Source organism: Polypterus senegalus, chromosome 17 (assembly GCF_016835505.1).
Source record: "Polypterus senegalus isolate Bchr_013 chromosome 17, ASM1683550v1, whole genome shotgun sequence".
Classification (NCBI taxonomy): Eukaryota; Metazoa; Chordata; class Cladistia; order Polypteriformes; family Polypteridae; genus Polypterus; species Polypterus senegalus.
This window is the reverse complement of record NC_053170.1, coordinates 26517152-26541643: the sequence shown is the minus strand read 5'-3', so window position 1 is coordinate 26541643 and position 24492 is coordinate 26517152. Positions and strand designations below refer to the sequence as shown.

General features: G+C 40.0%; 1 long non-coding RNA gene across 1 annotated transcript in view; it reads left to right on the top strand.

Moving 5' to 3' along the window:
- Positions 1-23767, top strand: part of LOC120517755 — a 60981-nt gene extending 37214 nt beyond the window's left edge. Inside the window, exon 3 of the long non-coding RNA XR_005631098.1 lies at positions 23112-23767. This is a non-coding gene — a long non-coding RNA (uncharacterized LOC120517755). The remainder of the gene's footprint in view (positions 1-23111) is intronic.
- Positions 23768-24492: the final 725 nt, after the last annotated feature.

Here is a 24492-nt window from a genome sequence, read left to right as displayed (position 1 = left end):
ACATCATGGCTGCGTAGGAGAAGGATCCGGGTACTGAAATGGCCAGTCTGCAGTCCAGATCTTTCACCTATAGAGAACATTTGGCGCATCATAAAGAGGAAAGTGCGACGAAGAAGGCCCAAGACGTTTGAACAGTTAGAGGCCTGTATTAGACAAGAATGGGAGAGCATTCCTATTTCTAAACTTGAGAAACTGGTCTCCTCGGTCCCCAGACGTCTGTTGAGTGTTGTAAGAAGAAGGGGAGATGCCACACAGTGGTGAAAATGGCCTTGTCCCAACTTTTTTGGGATTTGTTGAAATTCTGAATCAACATATTTTTCCCTTAAAATGATACATTTTCTCAGTTTAAACTTTTGTTCCGTGATTTATGTTCTATTCTGAATAAAATATTAGAAGTTGGCACCTCCACATCATTGCATTCAGTTTTTATTCACGATTTGTATAGTGTCCCAACTTTTTTGGAATCCGGTTTGTAAAATACGACTCTGACTAAAAATGACTGGAATAACAGTGGCTCAGGTCTTGATGTTTGCTCCTGTGTCCCTGGCCAAACTGTAAATGTACGTCAAAAGAGATGCCCCAGGAGATTGAAAACATCTTGAGGAACTATTGCTGTCACCATCAGAATCTCCAGTTGACATTACGGTGGGTTTTTAAAATTGGAGAGAAAATCCAAATACAACAAGAATATGCAAACTCCACCCAGAAGGCTGCCCTTTGTACCGATGTGTCACCAATGACTGGTCTTTTTTTGGCTCAGTTAACTCTGAATAGATGAATTATTTAAATTTGATATATTCCTAGACACTGCCAGTTCACCTCCCACACAGAAATGAGCTTATCACCCTGTTAAAAACGTAGCGTATTTCCTGTCATTAATCGATTCAAGGTCAAATAAAAGGCACAAAGGCGAGGCGCACAGAGTTTAGTTGCTGCTTAATTATTCAGTTTGCTCTCACACATACAGTACTCATGTCAGGTAATTAACTCTACATTTCCTGAGAGGCAGCTTCATTAGCTTTGTTTAGAAACGGTTCCATGAAGAGTAAAAAGGCCCCTGTGAGGATAGATGCTTCTGCTTACAAATTACATACAAGAAAAACATTTCTTTGCTTCTGTTGGTAAGGAAGAAAGGACTTCCTGGAAAACAGCCAAAGGACTCAAGGCCGTCAGCTAGATTGAAGGTCCATTGTCATCTATGTAAAATGGCCCTATGGAAGAAGGAGGCTGACAGTGAAGAGTGCTGCCCCCAATCCCACGCCTTGTAATGATGTGCTGTCACTCAACATGTGGAAACACCCGCCACTTTCAAACAAAGACCATCAATGTGTTACTACTGAGCATATTTTGTGTGTGTTTTTCCTGTTTTCTGACACTACTTTCCTTTAGTTTCTTTAATTTTTAAAATTTGGAGTCATTGGGCTATGGCATCATGTTGTATTAGAGTTTTGGGACATGTCTACGTGAGTCAGGATGTGCCATTGCCGTGGAGGTTTTCCTTCAGTCTGCAAATGGTGACAGTTGCTAGACTCTGATACATTTTAAGCAATGCTGGATACGATTTGACTACATTCAGACTGACGTCTATGTCTTTGTGTGCCAGGATGTGAGTCTGGGGACATGACAAGTGAAAAACGAATCACTCAATCGAAAAGAAACATGGCACTAATTAATATTAGTAATACAAAATGCTGAAAACCTGTTGCTTTTGATCAAAATTGTTCTAGTAATACTAAATAACAGCTTTATTTTCAACCCTCGCAAACATATGCAATTTTTAATGTCTGGAAAACATTTGGGATTAAATTACTTAGAGATCTGTCCATAGACAATCCTATGAAAAATTACATTCTAAATTTAACTTTTCAGCATCACATTTCTTTCACTATCTTCAAATTAGAAACTTTATTAAACAGAACCTGCCCAATTTTCCTCACCTCCCACCTCCCTCTATGCTGGAAAAAATATTGATCAGTTTTAAGGACTTAGATACCATCTCTACAATATATAAAATCATTTTATAGTCCCTACCTTTCAAAGATTCAAGAGGACGGTGGGAAAAGGATCTCTCACTCAACACATCAGAAAAGGAGTGGAAGGTAGCGCATATGTGCAAAGCATACAATTATTCAACTCAAAATGATACAGTGCATCCGGAAAGTATTCACAGTGCATCACTTTTTCCACATTTTGTTATGTTACAGCCTTATTCCAAAATGGATTAAATTCATTTTTTTCCTCAGAATTCTACACACAACACCCTGTAATGATAACGTGAAAAAAGTTTACTCCAGGTTTTTGCAAATTTATTAAAAGTAAAAAAAACTGAGAAATCCCATGTACATAAGTATTCACAGCCTTTGCTCAGTACTTTGTCGATGCACCTTTGGCAGCAATTACAGCCTCAAGTCTTTTTGAATATGATGCCACAAGCTTGGCACGCCTATCCTTGGCCAGTTTCGCCCATTCCTCTTTGCAGCACCTCTCAAGCTCCATCAGGTTGGATGGGAAGCGTCGGTGCACAGCCATTTTAAGATCTCTCCAGAGATGTTCAATCAGATTCAAGTCTGGGCTCTGGCTGGGCCACTAAAGGACATTCACAGAGTTGTCCTGAAGCCACTCCTTTGATATCTTGGCTGTGAGCTTAGGGTTGTTGTACTGCTGAAAGATGAACCGTCACCCCAGTCTGAGGTCAAGAGCGCTCTGGAGCAGGTTTTCATCCAGGATGTCTCTGTACATTGCTGCAGTCATCTTTCCCTTTATCCTGAGTAGTCTCCCAGTTCCTGCCGCTGAAAAACATCCCCACAGCATGATGCTGCCACCACCATGCTTCACTGTAGGGATGGTATTGGCGTGGTGATGAGCGGTGCCTGGTTTCCTCCAAACGTAATGTCTATCATTCACACCAAAGAGTTCAATCTTTGTCTCATCAGACCAGAGAATTTTGTTTCTCGTGGTCTGAGAGTCCTTCAGGTGCCTTTTGGCAAACTCCAGGTGGGCTGCCATGTGCCTTTTACTAAGGAGTGGCTTCTGTCTGGCCACTCTACCTTACAGGCCTGATTGGTGGATTGCTGCAGAGATGGTTGTCCTTCTGGAAGGTTCTCCTCTCTTCACAGAGGACCTCTGGAGCTCTGACAGAGTGACCATCGGGTTCTTGGTCACCTCCCTGACTAAGGCCCTTCTCCCCCGATCACTCAGTTTAGATGGGCGGCCAGCTCTAAGAAGAGTCCTGGTGGTTTTGAACTTCTTCCACTTACGGATGATGGAGGCCACTGTGCTCATTGGGACCTTCAAAGCAGCAGAAATTTTTCTGTAACCTTCCCCAGATTTGTGCCTCGAGACAATCCTGTCTAGGAGGTCTACAGACAATTCCTTTGACTTCATACTTGGTTTGTGCTCTGACATGAACTGTCATCTGTGGGACCTTCTATAGACAGGTGTGTGCCTTTCCAAATCATGTCCAGTCAACTGAATTTACCACAGGTGGACTCCAATGAAGCTGCAGAAACATCTCAAGGATGATCAGGAGAAACAGGATGCACCTGAGCTCAGTTTTGAGCTTCATGGCAAAGGCTGTGAATACTTATGTACATGTGCTTTCTCAATTTTTTTATTTTTAATAAATTTGCAAAAATCTCAAGTAAACTTTTTTTGACGTTGTCATTATGGGGTGTTGTGTGTAGAATTCTGAGGAAAAAAATGAATTTAATCCAATAAGCCAATAAGGCTTTAACATAACAAAATGTGGAAAAAGTGATGTGCTCTGAATACTTTCCGGATGCATGGTATATCGAGCACATCTGTCTCGTTTAAAATTGTCCAAAATGTTTCCAGGGTAACCAGCAAACGTTGCAATCAAGTTCCAGCCTCACTGGGCCACATGTTTTGGTCCTGCACCAAATTAACACCATTCTGGACCAAACTTTTTAAGTGCCTTTCAGACAGCCTTGGTGTCACAATCTCTCCTAATCCACTAACAGCCATGTTTGGTGGGCTCCCAGAGGAGCTTAAAGTGGAGAAGGACAAACTGTAAGTTGCTTTACTACACTATTAGCACTTATGTAGACTTATCTTCCTCACCTGGAAGAATCCTAACTCTCCTCTTTTAAGTCAGTGGGTAATTGATGTTTTATATTATTTCAAATGGGAAAAAATAAAATTCTCACTTAGAGGATCTATGCAGAATTTTTTTAAAACCTGACATGATCTAATCAATAACATTCTAGAATAAGTTTTTAAAGCACTGAGGAAGCAGATTCTCTCCCTATTTTCTTTTTTTCTTTTTCTTCTCTTTTCTATTATCTATATTCACTTATTAATTTATCTAGTTACTTATTTTTACTAGGTTTAAGTTTTTTTCTGCTGCCCATGCTCCCTTTCTCAAAGGTCGGGGTTGATTTGTTTTTAATTCTATTCTTGTAAAATTGATCTGTTTGTATGGAATGTTGTGTGATTTTAATAAAACAAATAAGGATAAATAAATAATAGCTTTACGTAGGAAAATTCATGCGTAGGACCTATCACTTCCTCTGTGCATGTGTGTGTTTTACACATTATTTTGAGCTTCTGGCTTTTGTATATGTTTTGTCTTCGTTTCTAGGGGCGGAGTCTGCAGGGTTGTAACCATGACTTAATCAGCAACCAGCATAATAGATCAGCCTTGGCCATGAAACTTATCCGATTTGCAGATAAATCCTTGCCTCCTTTTGATTGATTATGTATGTAATCTTCTAGTTTTACCTGGTTTTCAAGTCTTATTGCCTTTTTTTTCCTTTTCTTTTGCTTCTTATCTGGGTTTCGGTCACTACGGTTTATTTTTATTTTCTTTTGTTTTACCTTTTGCTTGCTTCTCCCGGTTTACTCAGAAATTAGTTATCCTGTTTTCATGCCAAGTCAGAGCAGTTAGCATCAACTCCCTAAAGTGGAGAGTTTTGAAAACGCTCCCCAGACCTGTATACTTCTGAAAATGTTGGTTTGACATTGAAATGTTGGATGGGTGAAAATGTAGACTTTTGAAAACACAGACTGCAATTTCGCTCTGATTTGATGGAGCTCTTCCCTTATTGCATCATACTTATTACAACGTCTCATATCCTGACTGGTCACCCCTCACAGAAGAAAACCATAATCCAGCATAGCAGTCATGCAGTAGAAGAGTTGCTTTCCATGGCACTTATTGTCTTGCTTACCCATATAGATAGATAGATAGATAGATAAATACTTTATTAATCCCAAGGGGAAATTCATGTACGCCAGCAGCAGCATGCCGATAAAGAACAATATTAAATTAAACAGTGATAACAATGAAGGTATAACAGACAGACAATAACTTTGTATAATGTTAGCATTTACTCCCCCAGGTGGAATTGAAGAGTCGCATAGTGTGGGGGAGGAACTGATCTCCTCAGTCTGTCAGTGGAGCAGGATGGTGACAGCAGTCTGTCGCTGAAGCTGCTCCTCTGTCTGGAGATGATCCTGTTCAGTGGATGCAGTGGATTCTCCATGATTGACAGGAGCCTGCTCAGCGCCCGTTGCTCTGCCACAGATGTCAAACTGTCCAGCTCTGTGTCTACAATAGGTCCTGCCTTCCTCACCAGTTTGTCCAGGCATGAGGCGTCCCTCTTCTTTATGCTGTCTCCCCAGCACATCACCGTGTAGAAGAGGGCGCTCCCCACAATGTTTTTAAATTATGTGCTGTATGTGTCTAAATTATATTTTGTACAGTTTGAATCCTGTATACATGCGCCGAAGGGAATTAATATACTCACTGCTACAGTTTTGCAGTACATCTTGTGGCCAGTGGCGTTACTATTCCTTCAAGGATTTTTCTCCTGATTTGCTCAAGCCAAGTGTAGGCAAAGGTCTATATCATGTACATTTCATTTTAACGTGGGCAGGAATTCTGTTGTGAAAGATGTGAAACCTATGGTGTAGAGAGAGAATCTTTGTGTTTAAAATGAAAATGCAGTAGTGAGGATAAAGCCTTAGTCTTAAATAAGTTGATGTAAAAATTATTTATATGACTCCATTCACACAAAATAAATTATTTGAATGTTATGTAATGAGACACACTCAAACATGACCAAGCATTTGAATTGCAGGCCCACCTCTCCTCAAATTCCTTGGACAAAAGTCCAGCCCAGTAAGAGCATCTCCATCATATCCATTTTGTGAATTTCCCCTTGGGATTAATAAAGTATCTATCTATCTATCTATCTATCTATCTATCTATCTATCTATCTATCTATCTATCTATCTATCTATCTATCTATCTATCTATGATATAGTGTTTTCTATCTATCTATCTATCTATCTATCTATCTATCTATCTATCTATCTATCTATCTATCATTGGCTAATGTTGAGCTTCACAAGGAACGAGTACAACTAAAGATTAAATGTTAAGGAAAAGTGAGTGAATGTATTATCAGGAAGAGAATCTGCCTTGGACTTGTGAATATCTGAGGTGCTTCAGCAGTCAGAAGGTCAAATCACCAGTACAATGAGCATGCGACTAGATGAATTGCTGTGTTATTTTATGGATACATTCCATATTGATTCTTATCAGAAATGGCAATCACTATAAACCACTTAGAGTAAATCATGCCGTGTCATTTCCTAACCTTAGCAATCCAGACCGGTATGGCTGGAGCCTATACCAGCTAGCATAGGGCACAACGCAGGAAATAGACCTGGGCAGGGTGAACAAAATCACACACACACACACTACCGCCATTTTTAAATGTCACCAAGTCACCTAACCTGCATGAGTTTGGACAGTGGGGAGGAAACCCAGACAGAAGGTACAAACTCCAAACAGGGAGGAAACAAACCTGGACCACCTAACTGCGAGGCAGCAGCACTACCACTTTGCTACCACCCATTAACATACATTCTGCACTTTGTTATTACTGTAGAATACCTATGGCTCAAATTAAGAATTGTAATAAAACAGCATAATTCAAAAGAGCTGGATGTAATTAACTGTTACAGTTTTACTAAAGTGGAAAGGCCAAAACCTTATTAAAAGCCTCCCTGAAACATAGCTATAATTAAAGTTTTCCTGGTATGCTTCTCTTTCTTGCCTTTGTCTATGTGACGGTTTATTCTGCATATTCTGATCTTCCACATTCCTAGGATGGCCAGGTTAGTGTGATTGGCAACACTACTAGGTATACGTTTGTCCTACAACTAACCGAGTCCATTCCAGGTTTGGTTCCTGCCTCTATCCCATGCTATTGGGCAGGAGATTCCCCACAATTCTGAATAAGCAGGTTATAAAGTGAACAGATAGATGGTGCTGTATATCCTTTATGTCAGTATTGCATTAATAAATGCATTAGAATGAAGAATCAGATTGTGTCGCTTCTGTAGGGCTTGAAGCTGTGGCCTGGTGGCTGCTTGACTAGCCATACAGTACAGCCACTGTGTTCCACTGGCTTCCTCACCCCAGCCACCAGACAAAAACAAAGCACAGCATCGCGTTCCCAAAATGAATATTAATGCTTTTTCTGTGGTCCCATTGAGCACGATAATAACTGCAGCATGTTAGACAGATTGATAAAGCAGAAATGGTTTCAGCCTCAGGGCAAAATTGCTTGGTGGTTTTCAAGCCTTTTGTTTATTTCCTGTGTTACAGTTATGTTCACAATTTTTGTACTGCAAGGATTTCAACGTCTCCTGCTCACCCTATCCCGATCAGTAGTGATTCATCCCATTACTTTATTTAGTTGAAATTCATATTTAAAAACCTGAGGAGTTAAGAGATGAAAATAGCCACAGACAAAGAAATCAAAGCATCAGGCTTGGCGTGACTGCACTCCATAATGAACTGGCATCCCATCCAGGGCTTGTTTGTGTCTTATGTGAGTTGCTGCTGATGATATTTGGTTTGAAAAATAACTGGATGAAGGAAAATACAATGTCCTGTGTTACACGTCTGTCGAGGTAAGTGGTGCCACCACACGATGAGAGGTCTAACCCACAGTTTTGAGAGAGGAAGACACCTAGAGTCCGCCCTCAACCCCAAGTTGGCCCCGCCTCTTCCATGTGGGACATGATAGCAAGAGGCGGTCCCCAGAACATGGTGCTCTTTATTCGTAGCCTGTCCATGAAGCCACAGCTCCTGCTGACTAAACCCAATTTGCTTGTTGTCAGAACGGCTTTGATTTTGTTTAAGTCTGCTTGCTCAGACTTAATTTCGAGAGACCAAAGACTGGAGATACTGAGGAGCATGCAGAGAACTGTAGGTCAAGACAAGAGTTTTGAACTGAATCTTCACAGCAACAGGAAGACAGTGGAGAGACCAAAAGAGAGGCGTAGTAGGAGTGAAATAAGGAACTGAGAACACTAGCTCCATTTCAGAAGAGCTGGAGAGGTTGGATAGCAGTCTGTCTACCTGGAGAGAGTAGGAATAGTCCAGCTGAGAGAGGATCAGTATCTGGACAATTGCGTGGCATAATTAGCTAGACAGGGCCCAAACACACTGGAGGGACTATGTCTCCCAGCTGGCCTAGGAACGCCTTGGGATTCTCCCGGAACAGCTGGAAGAAGTGGCCGGGGAGAGGGAAGTCTGGACCTCTCTGCTTAAGCTGCTGCTCCCGCGACCCGACCCCGGATAAGCGGAAGAGGATGGATGGATGGATGGATGGATGGGCTGGAATCCACTGAAATTATGAATAAAGAAACTACATGTCTGAAGAAACAGAAAGTGAGGAGTCCAGAGTTACGATGAGATTCCTGACTGTGACTGATGTTGGAAGGGTGACATCTTCAAGAGCAATGCTTAGTGACAGATCTGAGGAAGGAGAATCAGAAGGCGAGTGCTGGATATTTGACTGTGAAAGGTTAAATTTAAGGTGATGACAGAGAAACAGCTGGAGATTTGTTCTGAAACCTGAAAGGGGGAAATGTGAGGGAGATCTGTGCATCATCAACATAGAGGTGGGAGAAGAAGCCATGAGAAGAAATTACGTTCCCTAAGGAGCAAATGTAGAGAGAAAAGAGAAATGGACCCAGCACTGATCGTTGAGGCACACCTGTGGACAAGACAAGGAGTTAGACCAGGAGACACAAAAGGATCAGTCAGACTAGTAGGACCTGAATCAGTCCCAATTTATCCCATTTAATTAATTTATTTTTTTAATATATTTATTATTATTTTAGTACCATCTTACTAGAATCTTCTTTTATCTTTAAATCTATTTCAAAGTAATTGGTATTGTAATTTCTGTTTAGTGGAATTAATTAATTAAATTAATTGCACAAGTGCATTCAAAATCCACGGAGGGTTTGGATAAAAAATGTTCCCCGGCTCTGTATGCTCCTGGTAGTGAATCTGCTCACTAATAATACGCTATGATTCACTTTTCTTAGTCCCGCAGCACTTTCACCTTGAGCCGCCAGTGGTTTCTCTTTTATGAACTCTTTTTTATCAGTATTTTTCTCTGCCTGAAACTATGGGGTCTTATAGACTCTGATGCTTGAAGTTTTATTATTTATTCAACAGCTGACACAAGCAGAGAAAAAACAGGATTCCTTAACACTTTTTACCGTTGGCAATTTTACAAAGCATGCTGGGACAAGTATTAATACATAATACCCTGATGTATTCAAACCCCTTCACTTTTACACATTTTACTGTATGTTGCTGCCTTATGTTAAAATCAAGCAACACTCAATACCCTAGAAGAACAAAACAAAAACAAGATTTTAGAAATGTCTGCACATATATTAAAAAAATTATTAAGACCCTTTACGCAGTACTTCATTGTATAGTGGTCTAAAACCCAGATAAAATTAACACCGCCTGAAGACTGTAATTTATTCATTTTTTCTGAGGGGATCCCAAGAACGCACCCACCCTTGGCCCGAGTCACACACACTCCCTCACAGAGATAAAAAGCAAACTGAATTAAAACAAATTCACGAATGTATTAAACAATAATAAAGAACATCTAACCAAATGAACCAAAACAATCCCACTCCAGTTCCCTTTCTAGCGATACACAATAAACACAAATTAAGCAACAGCAAACAACTAACGAAAAACACTCACGATGAAGTCCATAACAAAGTCCACAAGAAACGGCAATGTAGTGAAATGAAGTTTGAATAATTCAGAGATCAGCTCGCTGTAAGAAAATGTAAAGAACAGTCCTACCGGTATATCCTGATGATGAAGAGTGATGGGGTCGGGAGCGCTCCTTCTCTGAAGGTCAACAAACAATCCAATTCAGTCCTCGCGCAGCAGGCAGACACCAGACAGTCCACACACACGAACAGGAGATAATCCAGGATAAGAACAATAATCTGTAGGCCATGAACAGGAAGACAAAATAGACGGGTAACTCCAGATACAAAACAACCTGTCTTCTCTGTTTAACCGCCTCCCTTTAACCGCTCGTCTTCTTGTCCACAGCAACCCCTGCACCCTTAGCAGGCATCCAATCAGATCAACTGCAGGGACTGCTGGGAGTTGAAGTTTTTACTGCCCGATAGCACTGTTACAATTGAACCCGTTTTGGCAGTAGTTCCAGGCTGGAGTCTTCTTGGGTATGATGCCACAAGCATGACACACCTAGATTTTGGAAACTTCTGCCCATCTTCTCTGCAGATCCTATCAAGATCTATCAAAATGGATGGAGATGGGCAACGGTTTTCAGGTCTCTCCAGAGATGTTTAATTGGGTTGAAGTCCAGGCTCTGGCTGTGCAACTCAAGGACATTCATAGAGTTGTCCCTAAGCCAATCCCGTGTTCTCTTTGCGTTGTGCTTAGAGTCTTTGGTCACCTCTGTTTTAAAGGCACTTGTTCGATGATTGCTCGTTTGACTGGGTAGCCAGCCCTAGGAAGAGTTCTGATTGTTGCAGACGTCTTCCATTTAAAAGTTATGTAGGTCACTGTGCTCTTGGGAACCGTCAATTCTGCAGGTATTTTTTGTATCCTTCTCCAAATCTATGCCTCAGCACAACCTTGTCTCTAAGGTCTTCATGCAATTCCGCGAATCTCCTGGCCTGATTTTTGCTCTGATGCACATTGTCATCTGTGGGACTTTCTACAGACAGGTGTGTTCCTTGCCTAGTCAGGTCTATTCAATTGAAATGACTACAGTTGTTCTCCAAACAGGTAGTAGAAACACCTCAGCGATTATCAACACAATGGGATGCTCCTGAGCCAAATTTCAAGTGTCATAGCAAGGAGTCTGTGTACTTGTGTCAATGGGATATGTTATACATTTGCAAGCTTTTTTTGTTGTCAATTTATCATTATAGGTTATTAAGTGTAAATTGAAGGGGCAAAAACTGCAAACTAATCCATTTAAAATCAAATCTTTAACAGAATAAAGTGTGCAGAAAGTGTAGGGGACTGAATACTTTCGAAATCCAGTGAATACACTTTATATTGTTATCTACACATAAGTCCATTTTCTGCACCACTGTTTCCACAGTGTGCCTACCTTGTGGCATCAGGTGTAAGGCAGGAAGCAGCCCATGGTGGGAAGTCATATTAGACAGTTATTCTTTTTTTTGCTTTGTGCCTTAGCCCACCATAACCTGTCATCTGTGGGGGAGGAGCGAAAGCTTTAGATTCATCAAAAATTTCGATCTCAGGTTTTCAACGTATCTCGACGTTTTAGGTTCCCTGATACCGAAAACATTGATATCTCGATGATGGGTGTGTATCTGTGTGTGTATCTGTGTCTGTGTGTCACTAGCTAAAACGGCTGGATGGAAAAGTACCAAACTCGAAACTTGAGCCTGTTATGAGAAGACAATATGCTTATTAGTATTTGAGCGAAATCGTGCAAGAGAAAGAGGCACATTAGAGGAACCCTCAAATGAATTTCTGATAATATCTTGAGAATTATGGCAAATACCACAACTTTGCAATTAATTATAAATTCTTCTCGTCAGTTGCTATCGTAATGACCTATTTTATGATCATAAAGATCAGCATCAGAGTAGTAAATAATTACTGAAATGTTATAGTATAGTTCGGGTAACTTGATTCTAGGGCGCAAAGCCTACTGACACCGACATCCAATTTTTTTTTTTTGAATTAGAGGGAAACGTTATAGGCAACTACTGACCATGGCACATACAGTATTACTCTTCTCATCTACCACATTCTTACAAGTACTTTTTCTTTGATTATGTCTGTCCTCTTTTCCTCCTACACTGAAGAACTTGTCCATCTCTGAATAATTAATCCAAGTTATACATACCTGTAATGTGGGTACCAAATTCTAGTGGCATCCTCTACATGTCAGATCCCAGGCATGGGTCAGTTCAACCTACCTTATTTCTGATGAAGTGGCTCACTCAACTAAGTATAATTTACTATTGTCAATATCAGTCACTCTTATGTTACTTTTATACTCTTTAATTAAATCAAAAACTGTTATTAATAGTTGCTTTAAGACACACATCTAACTATTTTAATAGAAAGACTTTTTTTTCTGGTCCCTTTTTGGTCAAAACATCCTTAAGTTCATAATAGAAGAAACCAAAGAAGCATGAAAGATGCTAAGGCTCTGAATAGCTGGTTGTCATGGCAGCTGAATAAAGCCCTGCAGATGTGTTTGCTCAAACCACAGTCCAGATGTACGAAGAGACAGATGCTGTAGCAGCAGCCCCAACATATTGGAGAAATGAAATGAAAATTTAGAATTCTTTACATTCATTTTGTAAGACATAGAGGGCAGTGAGGAGCTGAGTGGTGTGATGCTTGGTGCTGCTACAGAAGCCAGGGCTTCTTCATTCCTGCGTAACTCACTGGCATTCCACAGGGCTATGTCTGCTTTTCTCCCATATACCAATGACATCTAGTTTAGTTTATTTGGTGGTATATAAACTAGTTTTTGGCGTTAGTTTGCAGGCTCTGTCCCAATGTGTTTATTCCAACTATGATTCTATTTAACATTAAGCTTACTTTACAGCTGCTGCCGTCATATTCCATAGTAAGTTTGAATTGTTCAGGTCCGTACAGTCAAAACAAATTCCAAATATTGAGTTAATGTGGGCATTATACTGTATATCCATTGCTGCGAATAGATGAGTTTCAAGATTGATACGTTTCTTGTACCCACAGCCCAGGGGATATGCTCTGACTATTAATTACATTGCAATGGAATTAGACGGTCCAGAAAACAAACAGACATGAGGATAACTGGATGATTAAATGGATAATTGAAGGCCTCCATCAGTCGAAGGTGACTTTGGAAAGGTGTGCTCTAGTTTCCCATGCTATTATTTTTGTTCATGTTGCAGTGTTGTTTATGACTGATGAAGCCAATGTGGGTGTGGCAAGCTCTTTGGCAGAGGTCACACTTGTAGGTGGTCTCTGCCGTGTCTGTGGGGCAGTGTTTCTGTAGGCTCGCTTGTCTGCCACTACTTTCTGGAGTGTTTCTTCTCCGGAATTGAGGCGCTACTTCAAGATGCCTCTCCACATTGAATGATGAGCTGCAAGGACTCTGTGCTAATGCCCAGGGCATTCACATAGTGCCTGCAGATGTCCCAGTAGTACAGCTGTAAGCGGCCTGCTGTTCTCTTTTCTGATGTCAGCTGGTCGTAGAGAATGTCTTTTGGGATGCAGCCATCATCCATACAACAATGACCAAGTCAGTGCAGTATGAGTGCCTGAGCAAGCTGTTCATGCTGGCTAAACCAACAAGGAATAGAACCTCAGTGCTGGTCGCTTTGTCCTCCCAGGAGATGCCCAGGATGTGGCAGAGGCATAGCAGGTGGAGGATGTTAAGTTGTTTCTCCTGCCTGGCGTATGTTGTCCAGGTCCCACTGCCACACAGGAGTGTGCTGATCACACAGGTGCTGTAGACAGCCATCTTGTTCTTGATTGTCAGCTTGGTGTTCTCCCAGACATTTTTTTTGAGACTTTAAAAATTTTAGTACTTTCATAATCTCTAACCTGATCTGCATGTGTAACGCGCCGTTTTTGAACGTCTTTACAATGTTCTACAGTACTTTGTCTTCTACTCTATGTCTTTTCTTCTGCTACTGTTTGTCTTTTATTTCCACCCCGCTTGGCCCTGTTAGGTTTTCAATTCATCTTTTGGCACAAAGTCTCGTCTTGTGGGACGTGAAGTTATCTCTCTGAAAAAGTCTTGTCTCGTCCCAACATTTTTTTTATATAATAGAGAGATCTATTTCTAACTTGATGTTTTTTTCTCTGGTTAAGCTTCTTTTATATTGTGTAAAGCGCTACATTCCTTGTAGGAAAATGTGCTATAGAAATAAAAATGTTGTTGTTGTTGTACAGGGTTTATCCATTGTGAGCACAGGCCTGCTGTCTGATGGGCCAGGTTAACAAGCACACCATCACTCTTTGTTGTTTAAATCCCTGCCCTCTTTGTTAAATGGCTGACTGTTGAGCCTGAACTGGTGCAGATGTTCAGACAGACCTGCAATTTACTGCTACACTTTCTAGTGATATTTTTAAACCTAGTGAAATATATAAAAACAGGAAAAGAATAGGTTTGGGAGATCTCTGGCTGGGTGGGTGGAGAGTGTAATATATATTATACTCAATTCCCTCTATGGTGTCCAAGCTAAATACGTTTCAGTGATGGATAGCTATAATAATAAACTATAAAATATAAACCTGCCTATCCTGAGAGACAATACAAGGAATTATAGAGAAGCTTTTGAAAACTGAAATTGGCGGATGCTGAAGGTGTTTAATCCTTTACAGCTTGAATTGAGACACTAAATGGTGCATTCAGTGAAGAGTAGTGTGGAAACTTCAGAGAATATGGAAAGGGTCAAACCTACAAAAGGCATCTTTAATTATTGTGGAACTAGAATAAATTATATCGGAAAGGTGACATTCAGATAACTAGCCATCTCTGCTGGAGATGGGATTATAGGAGAGAGAGCGTGACAGATAAAAAGATAAAGAAAACCCAAGTGGGGAAGTAAGATTGCTGCTACTTGCAAAATTAAGTACTCAAGGAAGGTGAAGGAATTTGCTACATTTTTTATTAGTAGCTTGAAAAATTGAAAGGATTAGTTACTGAATAAATATTAACAAAAAAAAAATGCAGAAATGATTGAGAAAAGAGAACTTTTAAAGGGAGATTATTTATGTGGATGGGGTTGGTGGTGGCAGAGGATGATTGTGGTGGTGCATTCTTTAGAGCATAGGGTCAAACTATGGGTCACGACCTGATTTTATTTCTTATTGTGTCATGGCATAATGTTTATTCTATCCGTCCATTCATCTACCCGATTCATCTGTTCGATTTTATTTCTTCAATGGGGAACCCTCCCTCAAAGGATGACTGTTGGCAGAGATTCTGGGACTCGAAGATGCAAAACTGGGTTATTAAAAAAGAAAGTTTAAGGACCACTGCTGTAGAGAGTGAGAGCTCTCAGGGCAGACAGAGGAGATCCCTCGTGAGGTGTTTGTAACAAGTGCATAGGTTGTTTGTACCCTGAGGGTTCTTGGGTGGTTCTCCTTGAAGAAAGAGTGACGTACTTTACTCAGCTGCAACCAGGAGCTGCACTGATAAAAAAAAAAATCAAGCAAGGCTGTTTATGGACCATCATGCCATACATCCTCTGCATCCTCCCTAGTTGTGCCTCTGGTTAGAATTGTTTTGCATCTTTTTCCAACTCCTTTGCTTTTGATGAACACCGCCGTTTTGGGATGTTTGTTTGCATCAGCAGTGCAGAAGTATTAAGGTTGTGCTGTTCACATCCCCTTTATCCGAGTTTGATGGATAATCCCTGTTGTCATGTCTCAGCCATGAGGTTCATTTTCAAGTTTTATGTCTCTTTTGTTCATTCTTAAATCTCAGACTTAAGTTGTTTATGTACATCATTTGATTTTGTCTAAGTATATAAGGTGCCTTTGTTTTGATGTTTTGTGGATTGTCCAACAAGAAGCAGAGCCAACTGCCAATCACCACCAGGAACAGCCTCCGCCGCCTATAAATCTGGTGGATCTTCCACAGCTCTTGGTAGTTTACTTCAAATGCACTTAGAAGTGGTGGAAAATAAATCCTTTATTTTATAAAGACTAGGGGGCTTTGCTCCCTGCTCACTTCACTCGCCAACCTTCAGGCCGGCACTACGCACAAGCCACTTTGCGGTTCTGCCACTCATGTATGGGGATGCGGATGTACAATTTGATCAGATTGTTAGTTTCATGGGAATTGTTACATATGCATAATAGAGCTATTTTACATTACAAAAATAGTAAAACGTAATAATTTGAAAGTAAATTATGTTTCATGTTGTGTTCGAGTTTTTCATTCTGTTTGGCTTTGAAATTAACACGCAAATATATTTTAAACTTGCACTTTTACTGTAAAACTTCAGTAAAAAATATTTTTTTAATTACATTTTCGTAAATATTGAATTTTGATTCTGTGTTTGGACTTACATTGTGACAACACAGCGTATAACTGCCTGTGAGAGAATATCGTTTCTTTCTCTCTACTAAATAAACGACTTTTTTGAATGTTTGTCTCTGTGATTTGTTAATTTTCTTTGCAAAATCTATTCTAACGGGAAACTGTTAACATTATAATACGAATGGCATATCAAGATCTCCTTTGTTGTCTAATGTTATCCAGGGAAGATGTACAAGATTACCTTTCTTGGATACATCATTCTTTTAACAGATTTGGACATAATACGTCTTCTTTACTTGGGATCGTAAAGTGAGGAAAATGTAAAAATTTATAAGAGCTGAGAAAGCAGGAACTGTGTCTGTCAAAAGCATTCACACGAATGAGATGTGAGTGGACCGTGTGCATGTTTGAATATGGTTGAGAGGAGGGCATGACTTGAAATCATCTCATGTCAAAAGTCTCATGTCACGGGACTTGAAAAAATCTCCTCCAAAAGGTCTTGTCTCCTTGCAGGAAGTTTTTATGTAATAGACAGATTCTACATGTCTCTTTTTGTCTAGCCTGGGTTTTTTGACAAGAGTTTTCCCCTCTAGTGGGCATGTTTGGACGTACTTTTGGGAAATCAATATTAAACTTTTTTTTGAACTTTATATCAAATTTGCTAGAGATGGAAAAAAGCATCCAGGTTTTGTGAATTTCAAATGCCATACAGTGAATTCTTTTTATACATCTCTGTGGTGCACCAAGGCCTCTGTGAAGGTTGTAGGACTTATTGGTAGTGCATGAAGCACTGCTGTCAGTGTGAGATAATAGTAATAATAATAATTCTTTCTTTTAATAATAATAATTATTTATATAGCGTTTTTCTCACTACTCAAAGCGCTCAGCAATTGCAGGTTAAGGGCCCAACAGAGTAGAGTCCCTTTTGGCATTTACAGGATTCAAACCGGCAACCTTCCGATTGCCAGTGCAGATCCCTAGCCTCAGAGCCACCACTCCGCCCTTGTATAGATCTATAAAATAGACTCAGATCAGTAAGGAAAGGAAACAAAATGTGGCAAGGCAGAAGTTGTCAGCTAGAATACACCACATGCAAGTAACAACTTCACTGTACTCTGTGTGCGAGACAAAAATGGCCCTGTAAACCAGAGTGGCCGTCCATCACGGAGCTTCAGGCCAATATTAAGTTGACAATCAACTTAACACTTATGGCTTGTGTGTGATTAAATGCCAAGTACTTGAAGAGAAAGGGAAGAGGGAAAGGAACAATTTGTTTAATGTATGTGATTCTGCTGCATGACGTGTATTGGAGTAAGCTTTATAGAGGCTTCTTATTTAGAGTTTTCAGGTAATCCTGAAATATATCAGCTGAACTTTCTTCAAAACACTACATCATCATGGCCTGATACCAAAATACTCTATTCCTGTATGTGTTACTTGAATTTATAACTAATAATGTCTGTCCCTCTTTTGCTAAAAACTAGTGAAAGACCTTTCATGTTGCAAAATAATCAAACAATGGGTACTTGGTCTGTTTTTTTTATTTATTTATTTATTTATTTATTAATTTTATTACAATCAATACATAGCAATCAAGTTTTTACAAAAAAAAAAGAATTATGCTAAGAACAGATCGATCCCCACCCTTGAGAGAGAGAGCAAGCCAAACGTGTAAAATTTAAGGCTTTTAAAAATACCTAAATCAACAAATTCTATGTGCTTTATGAAATCATTTCAAAATATTACTGATTAGATCCTGCCATGTTTTGAAAAAGTCTGCACAGATCCTTTAACTGAGTATTTGATTTTTCCAATTTCAAATAATATAACACATCAGTTTCCCACTGACTTAAAAGAGGAGAGTTTGGGTTCTTCCAGTTTATCAGAATAAGTCTGCGTGCCAACAGTGTAGTGAATGCAATCACAGTTTGTTTGTCTTTCTCCACTTTAAGACCCTCTGGAAGAACCCCAAACACAGCTGTTAATGGGTTAGGAGGGATTGTGAGTCCAAGACTGTCTGAGAGGTAATTAAAAATTTTTGTCCAGAATAATGTTAATTTGGAGCAGGCCCAGAACATGTGACCTAGTGAGGCTGGGGCTTGGTTGCAACGTTCGCAGGTTGGATCATGTCCTGGAAACATTTTGGAGAGTTTTAGTCGAGACAGATGTGCTCGATATATAATTTTGAGTTGTATAATTGTATGCTTTGTGCATATGGAGCTCGAGTGAATTCTCTGCATTGCTACTTTCCACTCCTTTTCTGATATATTAATTGAGAGATCTTTTTCCCAGTGTTCCCTTGGATCTTTGAAAGGCCTGTGTATGTTCTTCTATTTGTGTCCAGGTTCTCATCGACTGTATATTTGCCGCCAGTAATAAAACTGGAAGTTAGGTAGAGCCATGCCGCCTTCTGCCTTTTGTCTTTCTAGGGTCGCTCTTTTGATGCGTGGATGTTTAGAATTCCAAATAAATGAGGTTATTGTTGAATCTAATTGCTTAAAGAACGATTTATTAATGTATATTGGTATGTTTGGTACTTGGTCTGTTTTGACTGGCATCAGGTTATTGTGGTACTCTTTGATGTCATCATCAGTTCACATGACAGAGACGTATACTCACTGATAAAACATCTTAGAACCGATATACTAATACTGGGAAGGGACTTCTTTTGCTCTCAAGGAAGCCTCAGTTCTTTGTGGCATGGATTCCACAAGATGTTGGAAACATTCCTTTGAGATTCTGTTCCATGTTGACACGATTTCACCATGCAATTTCTGCTTATATGTCAGCAGCACCCTCTACCGAATCCCATAGGTGTGTTATTAGATTGAAATTAGGTGGCTGAACTCACTTTCATGTTCATGTAACTAGTTTCAGATGACTTTTGCTTTGTGATGTGGTTCATGGTCGTTCTAGAAGTAGCCATTAGCAAATGACAGTTGTGTCCATGAGGGGATACACATGGTCAGCAACAATACTCAGAAAGTCCTTTTCACTCAAGCATTGATTGATTGGTATTAACTGGCCCAAAGTGTGCCAAGAAGACATTCCCCACACCATTACACCATCACCTCCATTCTGGACAGTTGACAATGGTAGGTTGGGTTCGTGTCATTGGCACCAAACTCTGACCCTATAATCTGTGTCTCTCAACAGAATTCAAGATTCGTTAGACCAGGCTACATTTTTCAAGTCCTGAACTGTCCAGTTTTGGTAAACTGTGTGTCCACTGCAATCTCAGCTTTTAGTTCTTGGCTGACAGGAGTGGGACCTGATACGGTGGTCTTCTGATGTAGCTCATCCACTTCAAAGTTTGACGTACTGCTTATTCTGAGATGCTTTTCTGCTCACCAGAGTTGTACTGAGATGTTATCTAAGTTACCGTAGCCTTTCTGTCAGCTCAAACCAGTCTGGCCATTCTCCTATGACCTTTTCCATCGGCAATGTGTTTCATTCCACAGAACTGCTGCTCATGGGGTATTTTTTGTTTTTTTACCATTCTGAGTAAACTCTACAGACTGTTCTGCATGAAAATCTCAGGAAATCAGCATTTACAGAAACACTCAAACTAACTTTTCTCCTTTCTGGTGTTTACTATGAACATGAACTGAAGCAAAGCTCTAGACCCACTCTCCATCCGATGGTCCGAAGCAGCCAACAGTTTTAACCTTGAGACTTTAACAGGTGTTATCACTCTGTTCTTTAAGAAATTTGAAGTACCATTAGTCACAGAGCCTTTTCAATAAGCAACTAACAATAGCACATCAATCGACACCTTTCTCACACCCCTTAAATTGGACTCTTCTGTTTATGAAAGCTGTTAAGCCACCACAAGCCCATTCAGGCTACATTTTGAACTGAATGGCATTGTAAAGGTCTGTTAAAAAGCGCTTATTTAAAGTACCGTATATACTCGCGGTTAAGTTCTCCGGTGGATAACTTGGGACTTGATTTTTGTCGTATAATTTCTGGTATTTTATAATGTTGGTCGTATAAGTCGAATGCGGAAAACTCACGCTATTGGTACAAGGGATTATGATATGCTAATGCCCACCTGAGAGAGTAACCACAGAGCACACTGCCTATTTATGCGGGTGCGGCAATGCGCTGTATCGGTGTGTGCTCCTAACCCCTCTCCCTCTCGTGCCTATGTGACCACACGGTAATACCCAAACTATTCTGAAAGAGACTTTTGCACTGTTTTCTGTTTTTTGTATGTCACACCCTCATACACCTTTATCATAAGAGCATCCTTTATCTACGATGGAGCATTTGATCAGAAGAAAATATGAAGCTGGTTTTAAATTAAACATTGTTGAAGTAGCGAAAGAAATTGCTAACTGCGCTGCTGCAACAAAATTTGATGCATCTGAGAAACTGGTGCGATATTGGAGGAGGCAAGAAGATTAAGTGTCGCATTTTTGAACGGGCATATAAGTTGGGGTCTGATTTTATGATTGATTTTTCGGGTTTCAAGTCCCGACATATGTGAGTATATACGGTAGTCTACTAGCACATGTAATTGCATTCTATAATCGCTAGTCATTTTTAATATGACTCATTATTACAAAAATATTTAATAAACAAAAATGTGACAACTGACTCTAATGAAGTAAGTCAAAAAATTTTAAATGCTCCCCAGTGTCACTCAGATGTCATGCCAGGAGTACGTTTTCTAACCTGTTAGGTAAAGGTGCCGTGAAGATTTCTCATGAAGCGACAATGACTCCAGTCAAGGTTGTGTGTGCAACCTTAGATGGCTGTGGGGTCTAATCCTCATAATACAGACCTTGGAAGAGTGGAGTAGAACGTTTCGGTTGAAGGCAGCTTCTTCCAATCTTTATTCTCCTTCTCCTTCTCTTCCTCCTCTTGACATCACCATTGTTTGATAAGATTGAAAATGAAGAACAACTTGATGTAATCCCAAGTAGCATTGGGGTCTCCCAGGTAGTAATGTTCTAGACTTTAATAAAATGGGCCTTCAATGGGTCTTTTAAAGTGCTTGTTAGCAGACTTAGCTGGAAATTAGTGTATTAAATGTTCATGTGGTTCTAAGTGGAGTTCAGGTATGGTACTGTATATGGATGGATGAATGAAATCTGGTGAGTTCTCCTGCTCAATTTACCTGCCTTCATCTCATCCTGACTTTGAAAGGCCTAAGGACATCAGGAGTCACGAATTTGATGTTTACAGCACCTCAAAAGATTGTATTTTTATATCTCAGGCATTGTATAATCAAAAAACACACCCATTACTGACTGCAAAGAGCACCAACTCATTTCTGGAACAAAAAAATTAATTATCTGAAGCATGTCTCCTGAAAGAATACAGTGGAGAGATTTCTTGAGTTTAAAATTACAGCTGGATTTAAAAATGAATCAGACCCAGCCAATTAAACTGCTTAGAAAATTGCATATGAAAAATAAAATATTCATTGAAACACATGAAGGCAACACAAACAGATTGATTGCTCACTGATGGCTTTGAGTGTAATCACCTCACCAAAAATCATAAAAAGGGAGCTTTTGTATCAAACAAATCAACCATCCAAACTGGGCTTTATGGCAGAGTGGCCAGACAACATGTGAACATCTGCTAGGTGTTTGGTCTGATGAAACCATGCTTACACTGCTTGGCCTCAATTTTAAGCATCACGTCTGAGGGAAACCGGGCACCGATCTGTGGATTTCTTGAGTTACTGCCAATGTCTGGTCAGAATTTCTTTGTGAATATCCTCATTGGGAATGTAGTTACTGAAACAATTGTTGACATGTTCAATACTTATTTCCCCCAGTGTATCCTCTCAAGCTCTGTCAGGTTGGATGGAGACTATCAGTGGACAGCTATTTTTAGGTCTCGTCAGAGATGTTTGATTGGGTCCAAGTCCAATATCTGGACATTTCTAGAGTTGACACTAAGCCACTCCTGTATTGTCTTTGCTTTGTGTTAAGTGACATTGACCCATTGGACGGTAAACCTTCGTCCCAGTTATAGGGCCAGAGTTCTGTGGAGCAGGTGTTCATTAGGGGTGTCTCTGTACTTTGCTCCATTTTTCCTTCGACCCCTTCTAGAACCCCAGTCCCTGTTGCTGAAACATAACCTCATCCCATGATTCAGGCATCACCATGCTTCACCATTGGTGAACAATTGTGTGGGAGATGACCAGTGCCAGGTTTCCCTCAGACGTAACGTTTATTTGTGGATTACTTGAGTTCTTGCTGTTGTCCGGTGAGAATTTCATGTGAATAACCTCATTAGAAATATATTTAATGGAAAAAAATGGATGCGTTCAATACTTATTGTCCCTTCTGTGTGCAGAGAAGAATGGCAGAAAATCCACAAATCCATGTGTGCAAAGCTTCCCGTATCAGTGCAAGAAGACTTCAGGTTGTAATCACTGCTAAAGTACTGAGTAAAAGGTCTGAATACTTGTCAATGTGACATTTCAGTTTTTTATTTATACATTTTAAATCGTTTTAAAATCCTGTTATCGCTTTATCGTTCAGGGGTATTAAGTGCTGCTTGATAAGGGGAGAAATGACTTTAAATTAAATTTTAGCCAAATGTGTAAATGAACGAAATACTGTATATTTCTCTTTAAAAAATATTAATGGTTGGGCCTTTGAATAGGCATGGACCCCTGAGGCCCCTTCAGAATGACAGATCTGATTTGTGGAAATGTAATCACTGTGTCTGGTCTTTTGGTAAAGGACTTATATCTCCTTGGCTGTTTTGTAGATGGGTTCTCACTAAGAAGGATGAGGAGGACGAGACTCAAATGTCAGGGCTGACAGAAAGCTAAAGCTGCATTGGATTGCCATAAATTCTAAGTGTACACAGAAGAGAGGAAAGAAAGAAAGCCTTAACTGGACATTTGCAAGGTCAGTCTGTCTTTCACTTCCAGCCATTGACTTTTTTAGGGACTTTACAAGTTACTTATCCCTTGACTGATCCCTCAGCCCCAAAGCTATGGGCCACGAAAGTCCACCTTCTTCAAATTAAACCATTTAAAGCAGCCAATTTGAAAAATGTACAGAAAAAGACATTGCAGTATAACTCTGTAAAAGCTGAAAGAACCAAGGAAGACCGAGGCTTTCTCAACAGGAGACATGACTGATTAACTCATCTGACAAGTGAAGAAAAATGTACAAGTGAAGTCTCAGAGGGGTCGCTGCATATCACAAGCAGTAAATTACACCGCACTGGAGCTCCATGAGATAGAAAAGGAATAAGTAGCTGATGCATGGATAAATTACTGTTCAATATGATTGGCATGTGGTTCTTTTATTAAGAGTACTTACTTAAATATGCTGGCCTGAGAACACACTCGGGTGTTTCAGCCTTGGCTGATTCAATTCATTAACTGCGTCTTTTGATTTATTGATGTATTAGTAAGCCCGCACTACACCATTAATTTCTCTTGGTATATTGTGGTTGCTTGTGCTTTAGTGAAGAATATTAATTATTTGCATTGAAACTTAAATCTTACATTCTGTATTCTTCTTTATGAATAGACAGTTTTATATGTTTAGTTTTATATTTGCAGCCATAGACTGGCTACCCGTCTGGGGTTGATTCTTGCCTTTGTGACACTGAACTGTATTAAGCAGGACTGATAATGGATGGATGAACATGAGCATGGAGAAAAACATGCATAGAGTGTTTTGGAGTTTGTAACATTCAGGTGAAAAATATGATTGTTACAGCACATCTAACAGGCAGTGGTGGTCCTGGGTCATTTGGCGAACACAAAAATGATAGCAAGGATTCCCAGTACTGTTATGGTGTCTGTAGCTATAGGACTGTGTTAGGTGATTAGGATTGTGTGGTGATCCTCTTTTGTCACCCTCTCCAAACTACCCCTCTGACCCACTGCGGTTTGCCTATTGCACAAAAATTGGAGAGGAAGATTTAATCATCTGCCTGCTCCACATTGCTTACTGTCATCTGGACAAAGCTGGTAGGACTGTGAGGATTATGTTTTTTTGAATCTTCAAGTGCCTTAAATACCATCCAGCCATCCCTGTTAAGGGGCATACTTTGAGATATGCAGGTAGATGGAGCCAATGGCTTCCTGGAATATGGACTGTCTGTCAGGCAGACTGCAGTTTGTGTGTCC